The sequence below is a fragment of the Bos taurus genome, chromosome 28, assembly GCF_002263795.3.
Source record: "Bos taurus isolate L1 Dominette 01449 registration number 42190680 breed Hereford chromosome 28, ARS-UCD2.0, whole genome shotgun sequence".
NCBI classification, from domain to species: domain Eukaryota; kingdom Metazoa; phylum Chordata; class Mammalia; order Artiodactyla; family Bovidae; genus Bos; species Bos taurus.
Genome location: NC_037355.1, coordinates 24,571,665 through 24,597,745, shown reverse-complemented (window position 1 = coordinate 24,597,745; position 26,081 = coordinate 24,571,665). Strand labels below are relative to the sequence as shown.

The 26,081-nt window shown below is 37.6% G+C and overlaps 1 protein-coding gene across 3 annotated transcripts in view; it reads right to left on the bottom strand.

Annotated features, from left to right (window-relative positions):
• The window catches only part of MYPN (myopalladin), a 114,113-nt gene extending 90,265 nt beyond the window's left edge, over window positions 1-23,848 (bottom strand). Inside the window, exon 1 of one of the 3 annotated variants that reach the window (XM_024986845.2) lies at window positions 23,753-23,848. The gene's annotated coding sequence lies outside the window, so the exon portion shown is untranslated. Of the gene's footprint in view, window positions 1-3,976; window positions 4,213-7,231; window positions 7,299-23,752 lie in introns of those variants that run through there. The other 2 variants (XM_024986846.2, XM_002698857.7) reach the window with 2 other exon arrangements.
• Between the last annotated feature and the right edge of the window lie 2,233 nt (window positions 23,849-26,081).

Below are 26,081 nucleotides of genomic sequence, written 5' to 3'. Positions count from 1 at the left end.
TCTAGTATTTGTAACCTAAACAACTAGGTGAATGGTGGAATTATTTACTGGGATGAGGCAGAAGCAGGTTTTAAGAAGTGTTCTCTTAGACATTTCATTTGACAGATGTCAAAGTTCTCTTAGACATTTCAAGTGGTGTGTTCACAGTGCTAAACATTGGACATTGCTTCCTTCTTTCTGCTGCTTATAAAATTGAAACAGATATTCTGCCATTTTCAAAATAAGAATCAGTAAATATCCTTGGAAACAGATTATGGTTTTGATGAAATGGTCTTAGGTTTGAAATGAGGCAATTAATGTGGCATCAAGACCAACTTCAGTAAATCATGTAAATTAATTTAGCCACATAGAATGCTTACTGAATGTTCTTCACTTTATTTTGCTAAATATCTCTATTTTTTTTCCCCTATGAATTTTCCTGAAAAAGAGATCTCACCTCAGGACTTGCTTAAAATTTAAGAGTCTGGTTTATAAAAACAAAACTTAATGCTGATACCTTTGGACATATTTCTCAAGTCTTATTAACACAACAATATTCTTCTGTAGGTTCTAAGACTACCTTATCATTAGAAATATCATGAGTTATTAACTCATCTTTTGGTTGTAATATGGATGTTTTACAAAATGTTATATGAAGTAATTTAAATTCAAACATGATTACTGAAGTTTTCTGGCTATGAAGTATTCTTAGGTATTAAGTGAAAAAGCAAATCTGGTGCTAAAAGAAAGAAAGAAAGTGAAGTCGCTCAGTCGTGTCCGACTCTTTGCGACCCCGTGGACTGTAGCCTACCAGGCTCCTCCGTCCATGGGATTCTCCAGGCAAGAGTACTGGAGTGGGTTGCCATTTCCTTCTCCAGGGGATCTTCCCAACCCATAGATCGAACCCAGGTCTCCCACATTGCAGGCAGACGCTTTACCCTCTAGATCAACACAAAGACAACCTAATATGTAATAGTTAACTTTGCCTAGAACAGGAAAAGATAGATGTCTTTAAGTAACTCATAACTCACCTCTAAATGGAGGATGAACAGAATTACCCCACTTACTTCATAGGGTTTGTGAAAGAACTTTATTTTTTTTTTAAGTTATTTTTAATTTTTATTTTAAAAGTCTGTATTGACTTTGTTACAATATTGCTTCTGTTTTATGTTTTGTGTTTTTTTGGCCACAAGGCATGTGGGATCTGAGCTCCCTGACCAGGAACTGAACCCACACTCACTGTGTTGGAAGGTGAAATCTTAACCACTGGACTACCAGGGAATTCTCTGTGAAAGAACTTTAGACATGTAGAACACTATACAAAATTAAGGTAATCCTTTGCACTAGTATAAAGGATGCTGGAACCAGAGCCCAAAGTTAGTATTTAATCTGAAATATTGAAAAAAAGCAGTGTAGAAGTAAAGTCTATGACCCATGAAAAGGTTAATGGAAGCCAAGTAAGAAGCCTTCAGGATTCTAGGGTGACTACCAAACCCTTCACAAAAATGAAGTTTTATTTCACTCTCAATTCACCATTCATGATGAACTTAGTTCTTATACAGGAAGTCCCAAATAAGAAAACTTTGTCAATTCTCATTAACTCAAAGATTCATTTTAAGTAAGAAAAATAAGAAAAAAATTTAAACATTTTCAACTTTCTTCATTCTCCTAATACTCGTGTCAATTTCCCTTAGGTGGTTAAGGATTTGAAAAGTGATAACTTCCTTAACTGACATATTCGCTAGATTGGGAAAGGAACAAGTACCCCAAATAGGTTTGTGATCTCAAGATCTAGTTGGAATTCAAGCCCTTGGTGGGAAGGCTCTGCTGGGCCCATCCCAGACTGTGGGGTGCACTGTGACTCTAAGTAGAGGTCTATGTAACACAGAGTCTGTACAGAGCTTGTCAAGGTGACTCTAATTATACATGAGCTCTAAGAGCTCTTCAGTAATTGCAGGTAAACAGTCACACCAACTTTTGTGCCCACCAAAAATGTAGCTGCTAAACACATGTTCCTAAATTACTCAACAGACCATTTTGTCGGTGCCTGGGTTGCTCCCTTTAAGCAAAAGCACAGTGCCATAGCAGTTCTAAAGCTCTCTGTTAGCTGTAAAGCACCATAGAAATTTAAGAAAATATCTCTGTGGTGTTTGATCCTTCTGTATCTCTTAAGAGAGGGAAAAAGTTAAAAAAAATCTTTTCATTTTTTGTCTTGTTATAGGCAATAACACCATCCAATAAGCAATGCCTTTGTCAAATCTCAATGTCAATGAAGGAAACTAATTATTCTGGGGTTGGCAGTCTCATTCATTTTATATTTTCAGGTTAATGAGCTGAGTTCATTACTCCTATTGCGTATATGAGTTAACTGTTAAAAAAATCTAGCTGTCACCTTTTCATATATTAACTTTAGTCCATTAAAGATCTTTCACAGTGAAACCCAATTTACCTGCAGTCTCATTTCTTCAAAAGTAAATTTGAAAATTCAGCTCTATAAATTCCCAAATCTAGTCAGGGTACAAACTCATTCAATTTCTTGTGTCTGTGAATTGTGGTTCTGAGTCTGTTCTGCTGAATATGTGCCTTTGTAAGCACCTTGAGCTGGAAAGTGTATTCTGTTATACAATAGATGTATTAGAGTCTGGAATAGAGTCTTATTCAAAATTATAGACATATAGAACACTAGGGCTTTGATACATTGTCTCAAGTTCCAATAGCATTAGCCATATTCTATAAGTGGGAATAGAGACAAACCTCCAGAATTTGGATAATGTCCAACTGTTTGTTTCATAGTCCATTATTATAAGATTCTGTAATGTTTATAATTTTGTCTCCTGACAAAGTTAGTGTGCATATATTTCAGATTTCATGAGATGGTCTTGATTTGAAATAGTTTACATATTGTCAAATTGTGTATCAGATAGCTTATATTAATTTTTGTTTAAAAATATGTTTATTATAGCTTTAAGTCTGGATATTCTAGTTTTGTAGAAAAGGATTATATGTATTTTATGTGAAGTTAAGAGTTATTATTAAGGAGAGGCTAAAAAGTTATAACATATTTTTAATTTAGACCTTGTAGAATTCATTTTATCATTACCAGTATGAAAGTAGTTGAATCATAATTTTTTGAGAAAGGAAACTGGTTATCTGTTTTATTTCTATCAAATAGATTGATGCTAGTATCTTTAACAAGTATGAGTAAAAAGAAAAAATCTGTTGATAAGATAGTAAAATTTCTTAGCACTCTTACTGTAATGTTCACTTTTGGGAAATGGAAATACAGATTTACTCATGTTCTCTTTTTCTTTGCTTATATGATCATTAAAAAAATAATTCAAGTTGTGCATCTAATTACTGCTAATAGTGCAATGTACCAGGCCAAACACTTGCCACTGACTGTCAAGCGTCTTTCTGCTGCAGCTGAAAAGGGAGGGAGGGAGGGAGAGAGAGAGAGGGAGAGAAAGGAGAGAAAGAAAGAGCAATGTCCTTTGAGCAAGACTTTCTGCAGCTGTTGTGTACATTAATCCAGGGAGCAGATCTCCCAGCACTAAATATAGCAAGCATATCCTTTTACATGATAAAAAAATGTTAAATGAAAGTCTTTAACTATGGAGTCATATTATTTTAGGTTTGATTTCCATTAAAAAGGAAATAGGCATTGCACACATATTCTCCATATAAACACCATTATTTTAATAAAAGAATGTATGGAAAATGCCAATGATACACACAGGTCATGACTTCCTCTGTTGAGATATTTTCCCTTAGGACCTGAGTAGGCTGTGATCTCTGAGGGTCTCATCAACCCCCCTGTAAAATCTGACCATGTAGAAAACTTTATTTTTCATGTAATTTTGTGTCCCATCATACATAATTAGGAAGTTAGCCTCGGTTTCATTCCACACAACAGAAATTAGGTCTCCGAAATCCCCCCTTTCCCATTGTCAGTTTCTTGTTATCAAAACACACTCGAGAACTTAAATCTGGATATTACCTTTCTTTTTTCAGTTGACCCAGATGAGGATGTCCAACCCAGGCACTCCACTGTGATGATAATTATCCAAGGAGAATGCTTAGATGAAAGCCCAGGAGAAAAAGAAAATTCTTCACGCCCTTGGAAATAGAGAGTAGCCGTCCATAGAGAGTGAGGAGTTAACCTTAGTTTCAGTGAAGATGGCTGTTAGAAGCTGGACAACCTGTCACCACCGGAGCCAGAGCATTTGTCAGCTCACAGGTCCCAAGTTATTTTGAGCTGTATAAACCATGTGCCTGTGAAACATTCCACCTGATTGGATAGGAGAACACTGAGCAAAGGGATTCCACGGCAGGACAGCACCTATGGGCGGTGGGGGTCAGTCAGTTTTCCCACCTATAGAATTTCACTTACAGCTTAGAGGCCCAAGTTGTTTATTGATTTATGTTTAGAATTAATACTGGATTCATGATAGCACATTCAAAGAAAACGGCATTATTTTTGAAATATTTCAAAATTCTTAATTTTTATGAGAATTAATCTTAATTCATGGGAAATTTACTCTCATTTAATCACTGATCCATTTTAGGAAATTTGGCTGTGAAAAGCCAACATGAAGGTGAGCTCTAACATCTTAAAGCTGAGAGATCTTTTTTTGTTGTTTGTCCAAAAGCTTAGCAAAAGCAGACGATAACTAACATTAAAAGTTGGTAACTAGAGATCACAGAAAAAATGGAGAGGAAAAAGCCATCAGTCTGAGAATAAACCTGGTAACAAATTAGTTTGAACAAACTTTTTCAGAAAAAAAAGATAATCAGGTACTGTTTAAAAGTCTAAATTACTGTATAATGTAATATATTACAACTTCTGTTCATTTGTTACTATCCTGGAATCATTTTTTTTGTATATTATTTTGAAAAGGTCTATGCCCGATTTCTTCTTTCACAAGTATTACTGAACGAGAAAAAGAATCCTTAACCAAACCAACATCTGCTGAAAAACCCACTTTGTCAAGGATAGGCTCTTTGATAGGATTTCGTACTTGTTCAGAATATGAATTTGGAAAAAAAATTTAGCCCCATTATTTCAATCTCTGTGGAAGCCTGGGTCTTGAAAATTCAGATAAATGCAATTAACTGTTTCTTAAAAAGGTCATTCTTAGATTTGGGTAGCATAAAATACATTGGTTTAAACCTACTTTTCTTAAATCACCAACTACTTGCAGAATTTCTTCCTGTTCATTCATTCAGCAAATATTTATCTAATTAATGATATACCTAGTACCTGGTACCTACTACCTACTAGGTACCAGGTACTGGGTATAAAGCAGTGCTCAGTTGTGTCCGACTCTTTGCGACCCCATGGACTCTAGCCTCCCAGGCTCCTCTGTCCATGGAAAATATACCGATTCTTGACCTCATGGTATTTACTAAGAGATTTTGGTTTTTCTTTTTTTACCTTTTTCAGTCACCTTGAGACTCTATAATATATTGAATAGACTTAAAATTTGTTTACTATGATCAAATCAGAAGCTTCACTACACCTTTTGTTAAAGAACCTTGAAATTACATGGACAGAATAAAAAAGAGTATTGAGGAAAACTTTAAAATAATCCAGGTCAAAAGAACAGTTACTGAGGAGGGAAGAAGGCACAAGAAGAACTGAGTTATGTGGATAGATTATTTTCATTACTGCATTAATCTAAATCGTCAATATACAGGGTTGTTTGCTCTCTTACCTAGTCCTGTTCTGAAATTAACTTACTTAATTGTATTTCTGCATTTTCTATTTATGTAGATGCCCCAAATATTTCTTTTTATTTAAAGAGGATTTTCTCCCCATTTATCCCATTCAGATCTTGAGGCATAATCAGTATAAGGACTACTAAGTCTTGAGTAGGGACAGGGAAAACTAGAACCTCTGTTTCATTTAGCACATAGATGTGCTACAGTTTGATCTTCCAAAGGGAAATGTTCACACACACTGCAAGTGAATACATTTCGACTTCCTTGCAAACTGTTCCATTATAAGCCTGATATCCTACCTTTTACCCAGGTATATGGAACACTGAGGTGGGAGGAGACCCATACTGAAAGATAAAATAGAGTTGGTTGGGCAGTGAAATTAGGAATTAATAGGAAGAAGTAAAATCCATTTTTAAAAAAAGTTACAAAAAAAAGAGACAAAGAATTTCTGAATAACACTGATGTTTCTCCTCTCATTTTTACTGTAACATTTCGAATACAGATACTGTAAAAATTTTTTGAGCTCTTTGGGGGAAAAAGATGCATATAAATACTTTATATTATACCTTGCATACAATACATGAACCTTGTATTCTAGATTCTAGTTTTTAAAAATTGGTTTCTGCTCGCAAGTAATATAATATAACTTGCATATCATCTTACATTACACCACAAACCTACTAGTTGAGATTTTAACAGAGTTTATTGGGACAAAGAATAATTCTTAAAGCTTAAAAAAATATATCTAAATCCAATACAGTTAAAAACAAAATTCATAAGTGTCAGGTAAATACAAGGTTACATGTCTTAAGCCTTACCCACAAAGTTGAGTGGCCCATCTAACACATGTGTTTATTGTGGTTTGAACATGATCCTGTGCTTGCCTTCAGCTGTTTTCTGAATTCAGTCACTCAGTTATAGAAACAATTTACTCACATTGGGGTGATCCACAGGAATGTCCAAGAATCTGGAAGATCTATGATAGAGGAAGTCTTCACTTGGAGAATAAGTGTGTAAGAATCTGTGCTAGCAGATTCATATAAAATTTTTGTGTTTGCTATTTTTCCAAATTGCTATAGATTTTTATCCTTTAAAAGAAATTTCTCACATATTCCAAACTTTCAATGAGTTTTGCTTAAAGTTCATGGACTTATATTGAGGTGTGTATCAGATGAAATGACAACAACCGTCTATATCTTATTTTTAAAGAACAGAGACATACATTACTTTCTAATCTTTGCTAATGAGAAAAACACAATAGAGATAAGTTCTTGACCATCCAAAACAATGTATGTATGGTAGATTATAGAGGGTCTTATACAAACATGATACAATGTAATTGAGAGCTACAGTTAAATCCTAAGAAATGTCTTTTTCGTCTCAATGGTACTGAAAACATTTGCTTAAAACTAAAACTAAAATAAGAATTTAAAAAGCTGTAAGTTCAAAACCTTTCTAGTTTTACAAACTAAAAGCATTTTAAAAAACTATAAACAGAATACTTACTATCCTGAAAAGTAAATTTGATTACCTGTCCCAGGAGAAGGACCATTCCTATATCAACCAACCAGGATCATCCAAAGCCCAAATCTCACTGCCTAACTTGAGTCAGCCAGAAAAGTAGCATGAAGGAAATGTGATACTGCCCTGCCAGAGTAATGAAGAGTATTTACAGGGTTCCGTGGCAGATCTTGGGACAGTCATTTAGAACAGATTGCTCTTTCGGATCGACTTTAATAACTCAGTCTGCACGGTGTTCTTAGCCTGGATTGAGGGTGGGGGTGGATAATGACTAAGATGACTAAGGAAATACACTTTCTTGATTTCTTCTTAGATGAATAGGATAATAATGATAACATTTAAAAGAACAGAATGTAAGGAATGCACAAAATATCCATGAGCAGGATGCATGTGACATGTGTAAACATCTTTACTTGATTCAAAACTGAAAGTACGGTTGACAGTTTAATTAAAGTAAATATGGGGAAATAATCAATTGTTGTAATACTTAAATGTGTGCCCAATGTGGGGGTAGATTAAAGCCTTACTATATGGTTTCCATGAAAGCACAGTAAGTCTTCCTTTACTCATGCTTTTGATATGGAGAACTTATCAACATTTATACTTTTAAGGAAGTATTATTTCCATGAAGAAAATCTGTTCCTAGGGTTTTTTTTATTTTAAAAAGAGGATCTATGACTAACATTAAGTTATTTAAGAAATCCAAGACAATTAGTATCAGGCATGTAATCCTGAGGTCTACAATTGATTCCTACTGGTCCCTACATTGATGTAATGCTTATATCAATGCACATAGAAGCTTATCATTTCAGTAGAATTAAGTTAACATTCCTTAACTGTTTGCTAGGCACTATGCTCTTTATGGACACTGTGCTTTTTAAAAATTAATTTTTATTAAAGTATAGTTGCTTTTGGATATTGTGCTTTATTTTACATATTCCTTCAACAATCTCTGAAGTAGGTACTGTTAGAATTCTCATTTTATGTTTAAGAACCTGGGGCTTAGAAAGAAGTTAAAAACTTGCTTAGGGTCACACAAGGGGTGAGTGACTGAGCCAGGATTCAACCTAAGACTAACTGTGCTCTTAACTACTGCACATATGTAAAAGTTCACATTTCTGTGGTACTTGCAAACATTTTTTTAAAGGGTAAAAGTGAGCATAAGACCTACTCTTCCTTAAGGAAACACATAGAGTTTTGTTTATAATTTTTCTAACAGAAACCAATGCTAAATTCTTTTGTATGACTAAACAAACAAGCAAAAAGAGAAAAAAACAGAAAGAAAAAAGAGCAAATGCTTTCAGAAACATTCTGTCTGCAATATTTTAGCTGAGAACATGAATTGATACATAGACCAAAACATGAGGCATTAATGCTGAAAGATAGGACATTGGAAGTCAGTCTGAATGCTTTGACAGACCTAATTTTTTTCTATTTACGATAATCATTTTGCTCAGACAATTTAAAAGCTTTGTTCTTTTGAAGGTAAGTTTAAATGCTTTGTGTTGTTTCTCAGCACATCAACATGGGTCAGTAATTTTTTTTTTACAAATTAAGGGTAGAAAAATAACAGTTGAAATATTTTCTCTTTGTAACAGTATCATAGAATATCTTAAATGCCAGTGTGCTAGGCTCTGGGGGATTCCACTCAAGATTCTATTTTTGGGCAGTTTGGACATCTCAGAAAGCTGAAACCAGAGTTCACTGTTCTTATGCATGACCTGAATAATTGCACTAACACTAGTTACCTGAAGGAAAGGAAATGGGAATGAACTTTTCATCCTAGTGTACTCTGACAGGAGCAGCCTTTATCTCTTAATTCAACATTCACAGCAACCCTGAAAAGGTATTGTTATTTGCATGTTATAAGAAGGAAGTGTGTCGGTAGTCAAGCTCAGTCGTGTCTGACTCTTTGTGACCCCATGGACTATAGTCCGCCGGGCTCCTCTGTCCATGGAATTCTCCAGGCAGGAGTACTGGAGTGTGTAGCCATTCCCTTCTCCAGGGGATCTTCCTGACCCAGGGATCTAATCCTCCCACATTGCAGGCAGATTCTTTACTGTCTGAGCCACCAGGGACACCCATGAGGAAACTAATACTTAAAGGAGTTTAGCTTTACCAAAGTTACCCAACCGGTGAGCTACACAGCTGGTTGAACTCAAACCTAGGCCTCTTAGTTTTAAATGTATTCTTTTTTCATTGGCCTCCATTGCCTTCTAATGAAGAGTAATTATACAGGCTAGTTAAAAAATCAGAAATCACCCAAAGAAGGAAACTTGCTATTGTTTTCATATGTATCGATGGAAAAGGATTATTAAAGTTATCACTTTGATTTTAGGGACTTGGTGTTTATTTAACAGAATCTAGAAGAGAACAGAAAAATAGCATATGACTAAGACTTGGACTGTTCACAAAGACGACTCAATAAAATTGGTTGACTAAAATAGCAAGGACTAATACACATTTCTGAGAAGTTATCTGATTACATGAAGTCTATCAAAATGAATTTGTATTTTATATCCCTATTCAAGTTCACGTTTTTATTTGCATAAATGGACTTACTCATTTGGTGTGTCTTGTGTTAACAAACTTCCTATCAAATAAAGGCAGTGTACTTTAATAGAGGAAGACCTGGAAAACCTTTTTTATTTTGCCTCTTCACCCAATTGTTTTTCATTCCAAGCTGAGAATGGATTAGTTAAAACCTAGTCTAATCAAGAGGTCTCCCATTAATATCCTTGAAATCCTCTTCTTTCATCTTCTAACCCAGACAATAAACTTTAATTAAAAATATGGGTGAGGGAAGTCCCTGGTGATCTGGTGGTTAGGACTTGGCACTTTCATAGCCATGGGCCTGGATTTGATCCCTGGTCAAGTAACTAAGATCCTGTAAGCCACATGGTACAGTAAAAAAAAAAAAAAAAAATGTGGGTGATAATGTCAATAAAAGGAATAAACAAATATATAATGTCAAAGGGGAATTAAACACAAAAATTTACCCCAGAGTAAACTGAGCTGGGAGTAAATCTTTTTGTAGTCAGCCCACTGGCCAGACAGTATTCTGTAAATTTCAACTTGGAATAAGAAATATCTTAGTATAATCAGAAATGTGATCATCTTGATCCTGTAAAATATTAATAGTCTTTCTGGTCTGATCTGCCACTCTTCTACACAAATCCTTGTCTCCAAAAATTTCAGGAATATTTCCTTGGTTTATCTTTCCTTCTTGCCTTTATCTTTTCTTCTTTCCTTCTTTCTTATCTTTCTTTCCAAATATTATGTAATTAAACAACTAGTGATTATAACATTTCTTATATTGCTGAATTACACTGAGTTTTCATTTATGCATTTATGCTTTATTTATTTAACTAGACCAGCCCTTGAGAATTGAAGCCATAAAAAATTTTTATGTAGGCCACACAATTTCAATCTCAAGGCATGGCACAAAATAGTCACTTAAAAAATATTTGTCTATAGCATGCTATAAAAATAATGTATTAATTGTTGAGTTGTCCTAAATTATTTACACAATTCAATAAATATTTAATGAATGTTTATTGTATGCCAGAAAAGATTGAATGACCAAACTCTCAGCAACATTAACTGATTTGGTTGTCAAAAACAATTACATTAGTTTAACACAGAAATATTATTAAGCATCAATTCAAATGAGAAAAGGAGCTAAAAATATTTGGATGCTCTTTGTGTACCAGTCATTGAGTAAGGAACTATATGTGATTTGGCTTAGTGGATGCTCACATTCCTGAGCTAATTGATACCGGCGACTTTTGCTTTTGGAAAAGGATTGGGGCTGTTGACAACTCCCACCTTGCCCTAGAGTTCTTCTATAGGTGCGCCATAAGAGGCACTGTCATACTTTTGCATCCTTCTGAACTGGCTTACCACTATTTTTCCTGCCCACCTTGGAACAACCTTTGTTTTACATCAGGTCTTTACTTTCTGTCCAGTCCTTTAGAATCAAACTCTTTTCTGCTTCTGTAGACTTCTCCTTTCTGTTTTGAACTTTAAAACCCTACTACTCATAGATAAGAGGCAATTTTGTCCATTCTTATGCCCTGTTTTTTGAGATTCCAGCTCAAGTCACAGACTGAGTTGCCTGTGATATAGAGTACAACACATTTAAAACACACATTTATTCTCTAACATAGATCAAGATTTCAACTATTTGTGACTGACTGCAAATTAGACTTATTAAAATGCAGATAAACCAGAATGGATTACTCAGCTTTCTGAGTGATTCTAGCTGACCCAGCCCAGTGACCACACAAAAGCTTAATCATTCATATTTAATACATAATTTAATGCAACAACCCATTCTAAAGGAGATCAGCCCTGGGATTTCTTTGGAAGGAATGATGCTAAAGCTGAAACTCCAGTCCTTTGGCCACCTCATGCGAGAGTTGACTCATTGGAAAAGACTCTGATGCTGGGAGGGATTGGGGGCAGGAGGAGAAGGGGATGACAGAGGATGAGATGGCTGGATGGCATCACCAACTCGATGTACGTGAGTTTGAATGAACTTCGGGAGATGGTGATGGACAGGGAGGCCTGGCGTGCTGCAATTTATGGGGTCGCAAAGAGTTGGACGCGACTGAGTGACTGAACTGAATGCAACAACCCAGGAAGTATGAATCATTATCTCCATTTTATGGAGAATGAAACTGAAAAAATTGTACACTACTGTGGGTTTTGCAAATTCAAGGATCTGAAAAAGTCTCAAGAGGTATACTTTGAGATTGTCCAAGGTGTTATATATCATCATCCTCTTTTTATAGAGGAGGAAAACGAAGATCTGGAGAAGGCAATGGCACCCCACTCCAGTACTCTTGCCTGGAAAATCCCATGGGCAGAGGAACCTGGTAGGCTGCAGTCCATGGGGTCGCTGAGTCAGACACGACTGAGCGACTTCACTTTCCCTTTTCAGTTTCATGCATTGGAGAAGGCAATGACAACCCACTCCAGTGTTCTTGCCTGGAGAATCCCAGGGACAGGGGAGCCTGGTGGGCTGCCGTCTATGGGGTCGCACAGAGTCGGACACGACTGAAGCGACTTAGCAGCAGCAGCAAGCTGAAGATCGGAGTAAAAATTTGCTCAAGGCCCCTCAGAGCTGTGATTCACACCTAAGTCTCTGTGTGCTAAGTCCTTCAGTCATGTCCAGCTCTTTGTGACCCTATGGACTGTAGCCTGCCAGGCTCTTCTGTCCATGGGATTCTCCAGGCAAGGATACTGGAGTGGGTTGCCATTTCCTTCTCCAGGGGATCTTCCCCAACTAGGGATCGAACTAGTGTCTCTTAAGTCTCCTGCATTGGCAGGCGGGTTCTTTACCACTAGTGCCACCCTGGTCAGAGAAATACATTGAGCACTTCCTTGATGGTACAGTGGATAAGAATCCACCTGCCAACGCAGATGACTTGGTTTTGATTCCTGGTCTAGGAAGATCCCACGTGCCTGTGAGCCACAACTACTGAGCCTGAGTGCCTAGAGCCTGTGCTCCGCAACAAGAGAAGCCGCCACAATGAGAAACCCCTACTCTCTGCAACTAGAGAAAGCTTGCACATAGCAATGAAGACCCAGTGCAACCAAAAATTTTACAAAAAGAAAGGAAATCGAAGTAACCATAAATAAACAATTCTCTTGGTACATCTCTATCTGCAAATTACTAGACATAGTGAAATTAGGCACAAGAGACTGTATCTTAAGGAGATGTTTAGCTACCATTTTATCTTTTTGAAGTTATTTACAATCATGCTTTGGTTATTATGTTCTAATAACTACATAAAACAACACCACTTTTCGTGAAGTTCGTCTTTATTATGATTATTTTGTATATTGGAAAATGAAACACTAGAATTGGAAAATGAAACACTAGAATGGGCTGCTGCTGCTGCTGCTGCTAAGTTGCTTCAGTCGTGTCCGGACTCTGTGCGACCCCATAGACAGCAGCCCACCAGGCTCCCCCGTCCCTGGGATTCTCCAGGCAAGAACACTGGAGTGTGGTGCCATTGCCTTCTCCAATTAGAATGGGCATGTAGATGTAAATCTGCAGTAAAACCCAGATCGCTAAGTTTACATTATTAATTTAGTTTAACAAGAGCTTTTGGGGGGGAAATACCCCAAAGTTTATCTTTTAGCAAAACTGAGAGCAATAAATATGTGTTAAATGAGTCTTCGAACATGCTTGTAATAACTGAGTATGGATGGTGACTGAAAGAAGCATAAAAAGTGATTCTTTTCTATTTTTAGCTGGTGATTATGGCAAACAATATTTTACTGTCTTAAAACTTTCTGTGAGAACCAGATTAATTTCTTTTATTCATTAAAATAATCAAATTGCTCATGAACTTTATTTTTAAGTTCATTTATCTCAGTATACTTAAATGTTCCTTCCTAGCTACTATGCGAAGTCTCATGAAATGGAGCCTCAGATTAAAAAAAAAAATTCTTATCTGCTTTTTAATTTTGCATGAAGAGTAGGTGGAAGAACTCAGTTACTATGTTAACAAAAAGAGGCAGCTGGATTGCCTATTTGGTGATCATTCACTATGTTTATATTGGGATGGAGTAGTAGATAGGCTTTTATTTGACTTAATTCTCTCTATTAATTTAGAAACATTAAGGTCAGAGGATGCTTCCAAGTTCAGGTAATGTTTCGCTCAAACAATAACAACAAAAAATAGGTGAACATTAAAACATTGTAAAATCAAGGTCCTTTTTATTTTTTTCTTGGTTGCATCTCACAACATGTGGGATATATTAATTCCCCAACCAGGGATCCAATCCGTGCCCCCTGCCTTGGAAGTGAGGAATCTTAACTACTGGACTGCCAGGAAAGTCCAGATCAAGGTCTTCAAGTATCTTAAAATCAGAATAAGGAATGCATGTGAATCAAATTTAAGAGCGATCCATTGCCTCTTTTCAGAAACAAAGAATAAAAATAACTAGCACAGAAAAGTGAGCAGTTTTTAAACTGATACATTGATATGTGCCCTGTTTGATTTGAACATAGAATGTTTAAACTTTGATCAGTGGTATGGTAAGATGTTAAAAGAAGTCAAATAAATGCTATAATTAGGCAGAGAGATTGTATTTAGAGCTAGATTCTACCTCCACTTATTATCTGAGAAGCCGTAGGCAAGTTATTTAAGTTCTTTGTGCCTCAGTTTCCTTATCTCTAAAAATGAGGGAAATAATAGTACCAATCTCATGGGATTGCTGTGAGAGTTAGGTAAAGACTCTTAGAAGAATACCTGGCTTCTAGCAAGTGGCCAGTAAATGTCAGCTATCATTATTACCATTCTTATCATAAAAAGATGTATTTTAAGTAAACATCTTTTAATCTGGCTTGTGAAGTCACAGGGAGTGAAGTGTACACAATTGGGCTGAGCTGTAAACTCTAAGGAAAGGCCAAAGGCTGAATGGGCCACCGAGACTGATGACTCAGACACAGCCACAGTTCAGGTTTCCAGACTGATTCAGTCCTTGGCTTCTGTCCTGACGCTGACAACAAGAATGCCAATTAGTGCCAAGAGTGATGAGCTTTTTTTTAAACATGGGTGTTATTCATTTAGAGATTCAAATCAGATCACTTACATCTTGTATAGGACACCAATAGTGATCAACCAAGTTCAGGTTTAAACCGATGACATGGAGGTAAATGCTTTCCATCTAGTTACTGTGCTCCTGAACCATTTGCTTCTGAATTCTAAATTCTCAACTCAGCTACTGCCAAGGGGCTAAACATAGCTAAAGGGTTTAAATTATAATTTGATCTGACAACCCAGGTATCAAACAAGCCTTCTTTAGCCAGATAAGTAGAGTGGTGACAAATATCAGAGCAGTATATCCACTCTGTGGTATGTGCTTTATGACAGGAAATAATTGAATTTATTGGTAAATATTTTATTTTTTATCAGATCTAGGAAAGGATATTAGCATAAGATTAGTATAAAACTTTAAGTTGACAAAACTATTGTTAAGGTCAAGTGATTTAGAGAGGAGAAATCTAGGGAAGTGAGGGACATTTTAGTATTCCCATGATCCTGAATAGTCTAATAGACTAATTTTGAATGTATATAAACACCACATGAAATAAAATAAAGAAGACTTTTTTTTTTAAGTCGCTTCAGTCGTGTCCGACTCTGTGCGATCCCATAGGTGGCAGCCCACCAGGCTCCCCCGTCCCTGGGATTCCCAGGCAAGAACACTGGAGTGGGTTGCCATTTCCTTCTCCATAATGCTGCTAATGATAAGGATGATGAACTGGGGTAGATGTCAAATACAAAGAGCAATGATGTTTTTAATACTTTTATTTAAATGATCTTTTCTACTAACACTACATTTGAAAAGTGTTTTATTATTTTTATTAGCTATTTCTCATCAGAGTCCTGTCAGTAGATCTGCTTTAATACTCACATTTTATATGTGAGGAAGCTGACATAAAGAATAATTAACTAGCTAGAGTTACATAGCATGTCAATAAATAAAAAAAAAAAACAAACCAAAAAACAACCTGAATATTGTGTTTTTATTTGAATAGATCACTATTTATTGTATTTATCTTTAAGTTTTAGTGAACTGTGTCCACATACATAGGATAATATGATTTAAGAATTATTAGAAATATTAGTTGATTTGTATATATCATCTTTTACCCATCTGTGGATCAACTTCATACCAATAAATGACCTGTCTTAGCATAATTCTATTCTATTTTGACATTGTGAGAAAAGGTCTTAATCAAAAATTTATTTTGAACTTTGATCTCCAGGTTCCTATTCTTTTTCAAAAACACTATTTATTTTTAATTGCAATGACCATACAGTTCTGTAGCATTAATTTCATTCATGTTGTGCAACCATCACCACCATCTCCAGAACCATCTCCAGAACTTTTTTTCATTTTGCAAAACTGAAACTTTGCACTAATTAAATAATAACTCCCCATCCCCCTTTACCTCCAGACCCTGGCAACCACCATTCTACTTCCTGTCCTTATGAAGTTGATTATTTAACAGTTCAATAGGGAAACTATTTAATAGGGAAGCCTATTATGAACATTCAAACTTGTTTTGTGTTCTTAAAGGAAGCTTGGCGGGAAATTCCTTAAATTGTTCATTTCTGATTAGTCTTGGAAGTAAGATTTGAGAAGGTTCCTGCCTTGAGGGTCTATGTTAAGCTTGTTCTAGGTATTCTGAGTTTGTAGAGTTGTGAAATGGCTGGTGTGTCAGAAGTGAGGCGGGGAACAGGTGGGGCATTGGTCCAAAGAGTGTCCAAACCGTGACAAGTCTCCTAGAATTCCTTGCCACGAATGCCATCAACTGGGACGTTGGGCAGCACTCTGCCCTAGGGACCCAAGAGCCTCAAGGTCAAGCGCCAAGCCTACCCTCTTGATGGTTCAAGAGGACTGAAGCGTCCCGCTCCAGCCAGCCCGCCTGTCACAGATGACCATCCACAGGGCTGGAGCCAAGGGTGCAACTGGATGTGGCAGGTAGGTCCGAGAATTTCTTGGTTGACACAGGGGCTACCTACTCTGTCTTGACCTCCTACTCCGGAGTCTTCTCCTCCCAAACCTGTACCATTTTGGGTGCTACAGGAAAAGCAATTACTAAAAGATTCACCCAAGCACTTCTTTGTTGCTGGGATGGACAAATATTTTCCCACCAGTTTCTGGTGGTCCCTGAGTGTCCTACCCCCTTATTGGGAAGATATATACTCACTAAACTGGGGACCACCCTTGTGATGGGAAGTTTTTCAGCCCCTAGAGCTCTACAGCTCCTGGTTACTACTGAAGAACCCATTACACCTTCAATAGAGAGGGACCAAAAACTATGGGAAGACAAAATTAACCCTGAGGTGTGGGACCAGGGGATTCCTGGACGAGCCCACCAAGCTGAACCAGTCATCATTGTTCTCCAAGATCCCACTCGGTTTCCTAATCGGAAACAATATCCTCTCAAAAGAGAGGCTCGGGAGGGACTACAGCCTTTAATAAATAAATTCCTTGCTTGTGGGCTATTGATCCCCACCAGTTCGCCATGTAACACCCCAATCTTTTCAGTAAAGAAAAAAGACGGAACCTGGCGACTGGTTCAACATCTCTAGATCATAAATGAAGCTGTAGTCCCCCTCCATCCCACAGTACCCAATCCCTATGTAATCTTGGGAGAAATCCCACCCAATGTCAAGCGGTTTAGTCTTGGATCTCAAAGATGCATTTTTTTGCATACCACTGGCTAAAGAATCCCAATACCTTTTTGCCTTTGAGTGGGAAGCCCCAGGAGAAAAACACCAACAGATGACTTGGACAGTATTACCTCAGGGGTTCAGAGATAGCCCCCACCTGTTTGGACAGGCCCTTAGCCAGGACCTCCTAGATCTGGACCTGGGACCTAATGGGAAAATATTACAATATGTAGATGACCTACTAATCTGCTCTCCAGATGAGAAAAGTGCCCAACAACATGCAATTCAGGTTCTAAACTTCTTGGCAGAAAGGGGATATAAAGTCTCCCGTGCTAAGGCACAGATGGTCGAGACAAAGGTCACTTACCTGAGAGTTCAGATTACACACGGGTCCAGGAGGCTGTCCTCTGATCGGGTACAAGGAATCCTCCAGTTGCCCTCCCCCACTACTCGAAAACAATTGTGAGCTTTCCTGGGGCTAACTGGTTATTGTAGAATCTGGATACCCAACTACGGTCTAATTGCCCAGCCCTTATATGAAAGCTTAAAGGAACGAAATGATTCAATCCCACTGATGTGGGGAGCTCCTCAAAAGAAGGCAGAGGCTACACTAAAACAGGCCTTAACTCAGGCACCTGCCTTGAGGTTGCCAGACCCAGAAAAAGCATTCCAACTTTATGTCCATGAAAGGGAGGGAATAGCCTTGGAAGTGTTAACTCAAAGGTTGGGATCTGAGCCCCAGCCTGTAGCTTAATTATCCAAGAGGCTCGATCCAACTACCCGAGGTTGGCCCCCCTGCCTTCGAAATCTTGCAGCTATTGCAATCGTGATAGAAGATGCTTTAAAACTCTCCTTTGGGGGCAAACTAACTATTTTTTACCAGCCGCCAAGTAAAACAACTCCTAAATGGGAGAGACCATTTATGGATGTCTGATCAAAGAATCCTCAGATATCAAGTAATGCTGATGGGAAATCCAGGCCTCACTATATCCCCTTGTGAGGTTCTTAACCCAGCCACCCTCCTCCCTACCCCCAAGGGCTCTCTCCCCTTTTACTCTTGTCTAGAAATCTTGGACCACTGGACAAAACCCCAAGAGGGATTGTCAGAAGATCTTCTGACCAATCCTGAGGAAATCTGGTACACTGATGGAAGCAGCTTTGTCTTGGATGGAAAAAGAAGAGCTGGGTCAACCAGCTACAACATGCAGTGCCAGTTCAACAAAGATACAAAACTACAGCTGACCACGGAAAATATCACACACCCATGGACACCGCTATAAGGACTCTGAGGATTGAGACTAGCAAGAGGGGGAGGCCCAATACCCCTCGCCGTCTCAGTTCAGCAGGAAGTAGCCAGAAAGACCTTGACGCCCCTATTCCCAAAGAATTGGGCCTCCCATCTCTTGAGGGGGGAATGTTAGGTAGGTAGAATAGGGAAAAGGAGTCCAAAATGGCAGTGGCTAAAAGACAAGGAAGGTCAAAGGAAGGTCCGAAGACCAGAGTGAAGACTTCAGGCAGAACAAACAGCACTCCTGGCTAAGCCCAATTTGCATAGGGCAGGCCCAGGTGGAGGAAAAAACATATAAAAGGAGGAGCCAAAGCGCTATCTCATGGACTCGCTCTCCCGCGTGCGTGTGCTCTTTTCTTTCTCTCTCTCTCTCTCTCACTCTCTCTCTCCTGCTATCTTCTAAATAAAATGGAGCTGTAACACTGATTTGCCTAAGAGCTGTAGCACGGTTTGTCCAAGACCCGAGAGCTGTGACGCGCCAAGGGCTTTAATGTCCGTCGCTCCAAATCTTTGTTGTGACGAGACAAAGAACCCAGGAACATACACTCACGTGACACAGTTCTGTAGCATTAAGTTCATTCATGTTGTGCAACCATCACCACCATCTCCAGAATCATCTCCAGAACTTTTTTCATTTTGCAAAACTGAAAATTTGCACTAATTAAATAATAACTCCCCATCCCCCTTTACCTCCAGACCCTGGCAACCACCATTCTACTTCCTGTCCCTATGAAGTTGATTATTTAACAGTTCAATAGGGAAACTACTTAATAGGGAAACCTATTATGAATATTCAAACTTGTTTTGTGTTCTTAAAGGAAGCTTGGTGGGAAATTCCTTAAATTGTTCATTTCTGATTAGTCTTGGAAGTAAGATTTGAGAAGGTTCCTGCCTTGAGGGTCTATGTTAAGCTTGTTCTAGGTACTCTGAGTTTGTAGAGTTGTGAAATGGCTGGTGTGTCAGAAGTGAGGCGGGGGCCTCCATTCTGCAATCTGACTTATGGTTGGTTCTCCAACCACGCCAGTGCCCAAGATACTTCTGCACACTATGGCAAGAAAGAGTTATTTGCATGTACTGAGTTTCATGTCTCATGTCTTACATATTTACACAGTTACAACCACCTATTTTTTTTTCTTTCATTTGTTTTCTTTGTAAGTTCTAATGAACAGGACTTAGTAAGATTATTTTAGGGCAGCATAATTTACATATCACAAAGGAAATTTTATTTGTGATAAAATACTGCTGGCTATATTTCTATAGCGTAGTTTTATAAAGATGTTTAAGTCATTTTATAATACTGCTGAAACTCCAATACTTTGGCCATCTGATGTGAAGAGCCGACTCATTGGAAAAGACCCAGATGCTGGGAAAGATTGAGGGCAGGAGGAGAAGGGGGCAACAGAGGATGAGACGATTGGGTAGCATCACCAACTTAATGGTCATGAGTTTGAGCCAACTGTGGGAGATAGTGAAGGACAGGAAGCCTGGCGTGCTGTAGTCCACGGAGTTGCAAAGAGTTACACATGCCTTAGTTACTGAACAACAAAAATAATACTTAAGAGCAAATACAGTGAACCCAAGCAAAGATGAAAGCATTGGTTTCCAAGTCCTACTGTGACTTTTTTCCCCTTTGAGGTTTTTAATTAAAGAGTAAAATTTTAACTAGTTTAAAAAAAATTAGTTCAATGAGAGAGAATTGGTTCAGTTCTGAGACTTTGAAGCCCATACTTGTATATACCTCTTTAAAATACTCATTTTTAAAGAGCAATAACATTTGTATAAGATTTAAAAAACCCAAAATAGTCTTCAAAATAGTATTTGTAATATGACCCTGTTTGTTTTTTTTTTTATTCTGGAGTACAGTATTCTAAAATGTCAATTGGTTATAACTAGGTGGTAGAACTGTGGAAGATTTTTTTCTCATATTTTTCTTAGCTGTACTTAAAAAAAAAAAAACTTCTAATAAGGGTGTATGATATTTACAAAAAGAAAAAAAACCGTAAAAATTGCCCACAAGGCACACACACACACAAAAGCATCAAGGCCATCAGTAGAAAAAAGAAGTATAATTTGACTGTAGCCTAACTGATAGTATCTACCTACCTACCTATCTATCAAATGTATGTGTGTATATAAATATTTATATCTATATCTCAGAAGATGCCCTGGAAGAGGGCAAGGCAACCCACTCCAATATTCTTGCTTGGAGAATCCCATGGACAGAGGAGCCTGGTGGGCTACAGTCCATAGCATCCCAGAGAGTTGGACACAGCTGAAAGGACTAGCACATATCTATATCTGCATCTATATCTGAAGAGATAATTGGAATGACAAGTAGGAAAGGGAAGTCAAAGAGGAAAGAATCAGCAATGTTCATCCAAGAGAGCCTTTTCTGCTCCTGATGGTGGTGTTGGCAACTCAAAACAATACTGCCAGGTGCCATGATCAATTACTTACCTTGGTGCAACAGCATTCTCATGCAACAGCATTCTAATTTCAATTGAATTTTTTTAAATAGACTTCTTTTAAATAAGTTGATAGAAGAATATGACATTTAGTTTGCTCTGAAGTCATCTTCTCATTGTAAATTAACAAATTGGAATTTTGGATGCCACAGCATTCTAATTTCAATTGCGTTTTTTTTTTTTTAATAGACTTCTTTTAAATAATAAGTTAATAGGAAAATATGACATTTAGTTTGCTCTCAAGTCATTTTTCTCACTGTAAATTAACAAATTGGAATTTTGGATGCTGCATTACTTGGGAGTTTGGTTAATGTAAATAACCTTGCAAAAGGACTGGCTCACTATAAGAATTTCTGAAAAACAAATTAAGTTTCTGATCTTGGATACCTGAGGACCAGACAATGGAACCTGGTGATTTCATCAAGGTAATTACAAGCAGCAAGATCTAATGATAGTCAACCAACTGAACCTCCCTAAGAAGGAGTCCTATAATCCAATGTGTGACCTTCAGTATGAAATATACAAAAGGCAGGTGTATCTTGGAGATCCTGCCATAAGATATTTCCACAATATGAACGATGGGGACGGCATTTTAGCTATGATCCAGCCTATCTTTCTTGGGCTGGAGTTGTAGATAAATTGAGGACCAAAGAAAGTAAGTCAGTTATTTAAGATTGCAGTTGATATCAGCTCAGACTTGAAATTATAATTGGTGCCTCCTAGTCCAGCAAATAAAGCTATTTTCCATAGCCTTTATGAAATAATATCACAGCTGTAAAATGCACACATACCTGACTATACCTGCCTTTCCTATTTTAAAAGGTATTTATTGAGTAACTAGTATGTTCAAAGTAGTCTGCTAAGTTTTCTTCAAATCTGCTCTATATGTTTTATAATATGAGTAAATGTTTAACACTGGGAGTAGGATAGAGGAAAAAATATGATTGTTTACCAAGAATCTAATATCTGCCAGGCACCGTTCACCTGACATCTTATTTTCATTTATTATATGATTAAATTATTTTCAATAATGACAATTTTTATTTAATAATAATCTTGGATACGGCCTGATACAGTGAAGTACATTCATTTAGGGTATCACTAGAGAACTAAAACAGAAGAGGTTCTTTTCTCTCTTGCTATACACCGAGCTCCCCAGCTGCCCCCAAAATAGCTCACAAAAGACCACTATGCCTGATCCCATTTATATGAAATATCCAGAATAGGCAAATCTGCAGAAACAGTAAATTTGTGGTTGCCTAGGGTTGTGGGTAAGGGGAGTGTTGGAAGAAAAGAGGAGGTGACAGCTGTTGAGTATGGGTTTTGTTGGAGAAGACGATAAAGTATCCTAAATTGATTGTGGAAATGGTTGTACAAGTCTGTAGATATGGTAAAAACCACTGAATTGTATACTTTAAATAGATGAATTGTATGGTATGTGAATTATATCTCAAGATAGCTGTAATTATTTTTAAAGTTCTGCATTTCTGCTGTCCCTTCAGATCAATCCTGAGATACCCTCTTAAGAGAATGGAGGGTTTTACAATTAATGAGTAGTAAGAGTCCCTTGGACTGCAAGGTGATCCAACCAGTCCATTCTAAAGCAGATCAGTCCTGGTCGTTCATTGGAAGGACTGATGTTGAAGCTGAAACTCCAATACTTTGGCCACCTGATGCAAAGAGCTGACTCATTTGAAAAGACCCTGATGCTGGGAAAGATTGAGGGAAGGAAGAGAAGGGGACGACAGAGGATGAGATCGTTGGATGGCATCACCAACTCGATGGACATGGGTTTGGGTGGACTCCAGGAGTTGGTGATGGACAGGGAGGGCTGGCGTGCTGCGGTTCATGGGGTTGCAAAGAGTCAGACACGACTGAGCGACTGAACTGACTGAACTGAACTTCAAAAAAATAGATAATGTAAAAATGAATTCCAGCACAGAAAATGGGAACTTACAGAAAATATGATGAGTGATAGATAAATACTATAATTGGGAATAATTCACATGACATAAAGTAAATCACTGATCTAGTTCTCTGTGAAACAACAACACAGAAAATCTTGGCCTCCTCCAGGATTCTGTTGTCTGTCTTTGACCAGTTCAACAACTCTGTACTTCACCTATGATCAAAGAACACTGTTGCCCACCGAGTCCTATTTTGGTATCTCTAATCTTTCCTTTTTGGCTCTGCTCTTATCCAGTCTTTAAATGTCACTTGGGAATACTCTTTCCTTATTGTTCTTCCACCTGGTTTTACAAATTTCCTAGGACAGGCTCCTCCCTTTATTCCAACAAGGTAGGAGGTAAGGAGAAAAAAAAAAAACAGCAACAAGGTTAGAAAAAAAACAGCACCTACATACCCCAGAAAGCCCTAATTCAACAAGGTAAAAAGGGGTGGTTCAGATGAACAGCTTGGATGAGGATGGATACAAGAATAGGTTTATCGCTCTCTTAATCGTTAGATTCCTGGAGGTATCTCTTTACTAGGTGATATTAAATCATTCAATTTCTGCCCATTCCCTTAAGAAATCACTTGCTTTACCTCCCAAAGTGAGTTCTGAAGAAGCACCTTACCTGGCACAAACTGTCGTGGATCTCTACAGGCTAAAGAGGGTTCCACTGGGGCTCCTGGTCCTTCACCTCACTTGTTGAGTGCAGGGAAATCTGCTGTGGCTTTCCCTCCGTGGGCTTGCCCATCCTGCTAATTTTAGGCTGCTTCCTCATGCGGCTGCCTTGGGTATCAGAGCATGTGGCTCCCCTCAGAGGAGCTATTTTCTCCTCCAAGTCTCATTTGTTTGTTACAACTTCTCTCTCTTCTCCTCCCCAACCCAACTCTGTATAACTGAGCTATTTTTTAGCAGTCAGTAAAATATCTTCCAGAATTATACTTACTCTAATCTGAATTTACCTGAATTCTAGGGACTAAGGAAAACTTCTTATGTTAGATTTTAGTGGTACTTCCTAGTAGCCAGATTTCCACATCATGTTTATCTAACAAACATTCACTAAGTTTCTACTGTGAATAAGGTATTAAGTCACAGGGATACAGTGATGAGCAAAGCACGTCTGTATTTCATTTATGTAATTTTGATAACAGATCTATCAAACTTCCACTGTATTCCATGATCTCTGTTAAGATGTGAGAATAAAAACTTAATAAAGCAGAGTCCCTGTCCTCAAGAGCTAATAAGATGTTTCAATATATAGACAGATTCAAAGAGGAGGGCTTATAAATTCCTTAGTTTTTATATAATGAATAAAAATTATGTCTTCATATATATTATAGGTATAATCGAACAAATTGTTCATTAACTAAGAATAAATATACAAATGCAGTGGACAAAATGGATATGCTAAACATTATCTCAAGTTTCTCCTTTCTATATCACTAGCATTTTCTATATCCCTCTGAGTAACTTTCCTGGTGGCCGACGGTAAAGAATCGGCCTGCAACGTGGGAGAACTCGGTTCAATCCCTGGGTTGGAAAGTTTCCCTGGAGAAGGGAATGGCAACCCACTCCAGTATTCTTGCCTGGAGAATTCCATGAACATAGGAGCCTGGTGGACTATAGCCCATGGGATTGGAAAGAGTTGGACACTGCTGAGTGACTATCAAGTCACAAGTCAAGTCTGAGCATCTGGCTACTTTGCGGAGCCAGAGAGATTGAAGAACCTGGAGAAACCATTTTAGGCAATCAAGGCATAGATGATGCTTATCAATATAATAAGACACACCTAAATACATGCAACTTAAGATTTTATTCTATTTGAACAGAATGAGAATGAACATATCCATCATTTATTTATATATGTAGATAATTGGCCCTGTAGAAGTTCATGGTCTTTACATGTTATCTATATGAACATAACTAAGCTCCCCATATTTGGAAAGAGGTCCTTAGCACGTTGTTGGGTAAAAATAGTTTACAAAGGTCCAAGATCCTCTGGGGTTACATACCAACTTCTATGTCTGTGCAACATACTTAAGAGGATGAAAAAATATCACAGTGATGTTCAATAAAAATTATCAGTGTCTATCTCCTGAGGTGGTATTTCTGATATTTTCTTCTTTATATTTTACCAAATTGTTTAAATTATTAACAATAATCATTAATATTTTAAAATCTATTTTAATTTTTTCTTATTTAAAAAATTTTATTTTTAATTGAAAGATAATTGCTTTATAGTATTGTGTTGGTATCTGCCATACATCAACATGAATCAGCCATAGGTATACATATGTCCCTTCCCTCTTGAACCACCCTCACACCTTCTACCCCATCCCACCCCTCTAGGTTGTCACAGAGGACCTGTTTGAGCTCCCTGAGTCATACATTTTCCATATGGTAGTGTATATGTTTCCATGCTACTCTCTCCATTCATCTCATCCTCTCCTTCCCCAACCCCTGGTCCACAAGTCTGTTCTCTGTGTCTGCATCTCCATTGCTCCCTGCAAATAGATTCATCAGTACCATCTTTCTACATTCCATATATATGTGTTAATATACGATATTTATTTTTCTCTTTCTGACTTACTTCACTCTGTATAATAGACTCTAAATTCATCCACCTCATTAGAACTGACTCAAATGTGTTCCTTTTTATGGCTGAGTAATACTCCATTGTATGTATGTACCACAACTTCTTTATCTATCTGTTGATCAACATCTAGGTTATTTCCATGTCCTAGCTATTTTAAATAGTGCTACAAAGAACACTGGGGTACACGTGTCTTTTTCAGTTATGGTTTCCTCAAAGGTATATGCCCAGTAGTGGGACTGCTGGGTCATATGGTAGATTTATTTCTAGTTTTTTAAGAAATCTCCATACTATTCTCCATAGTGACCGTGTCAATTGACATTCTCAACAACAGTACAAGAGGGTACCTATTTATCCACATCCT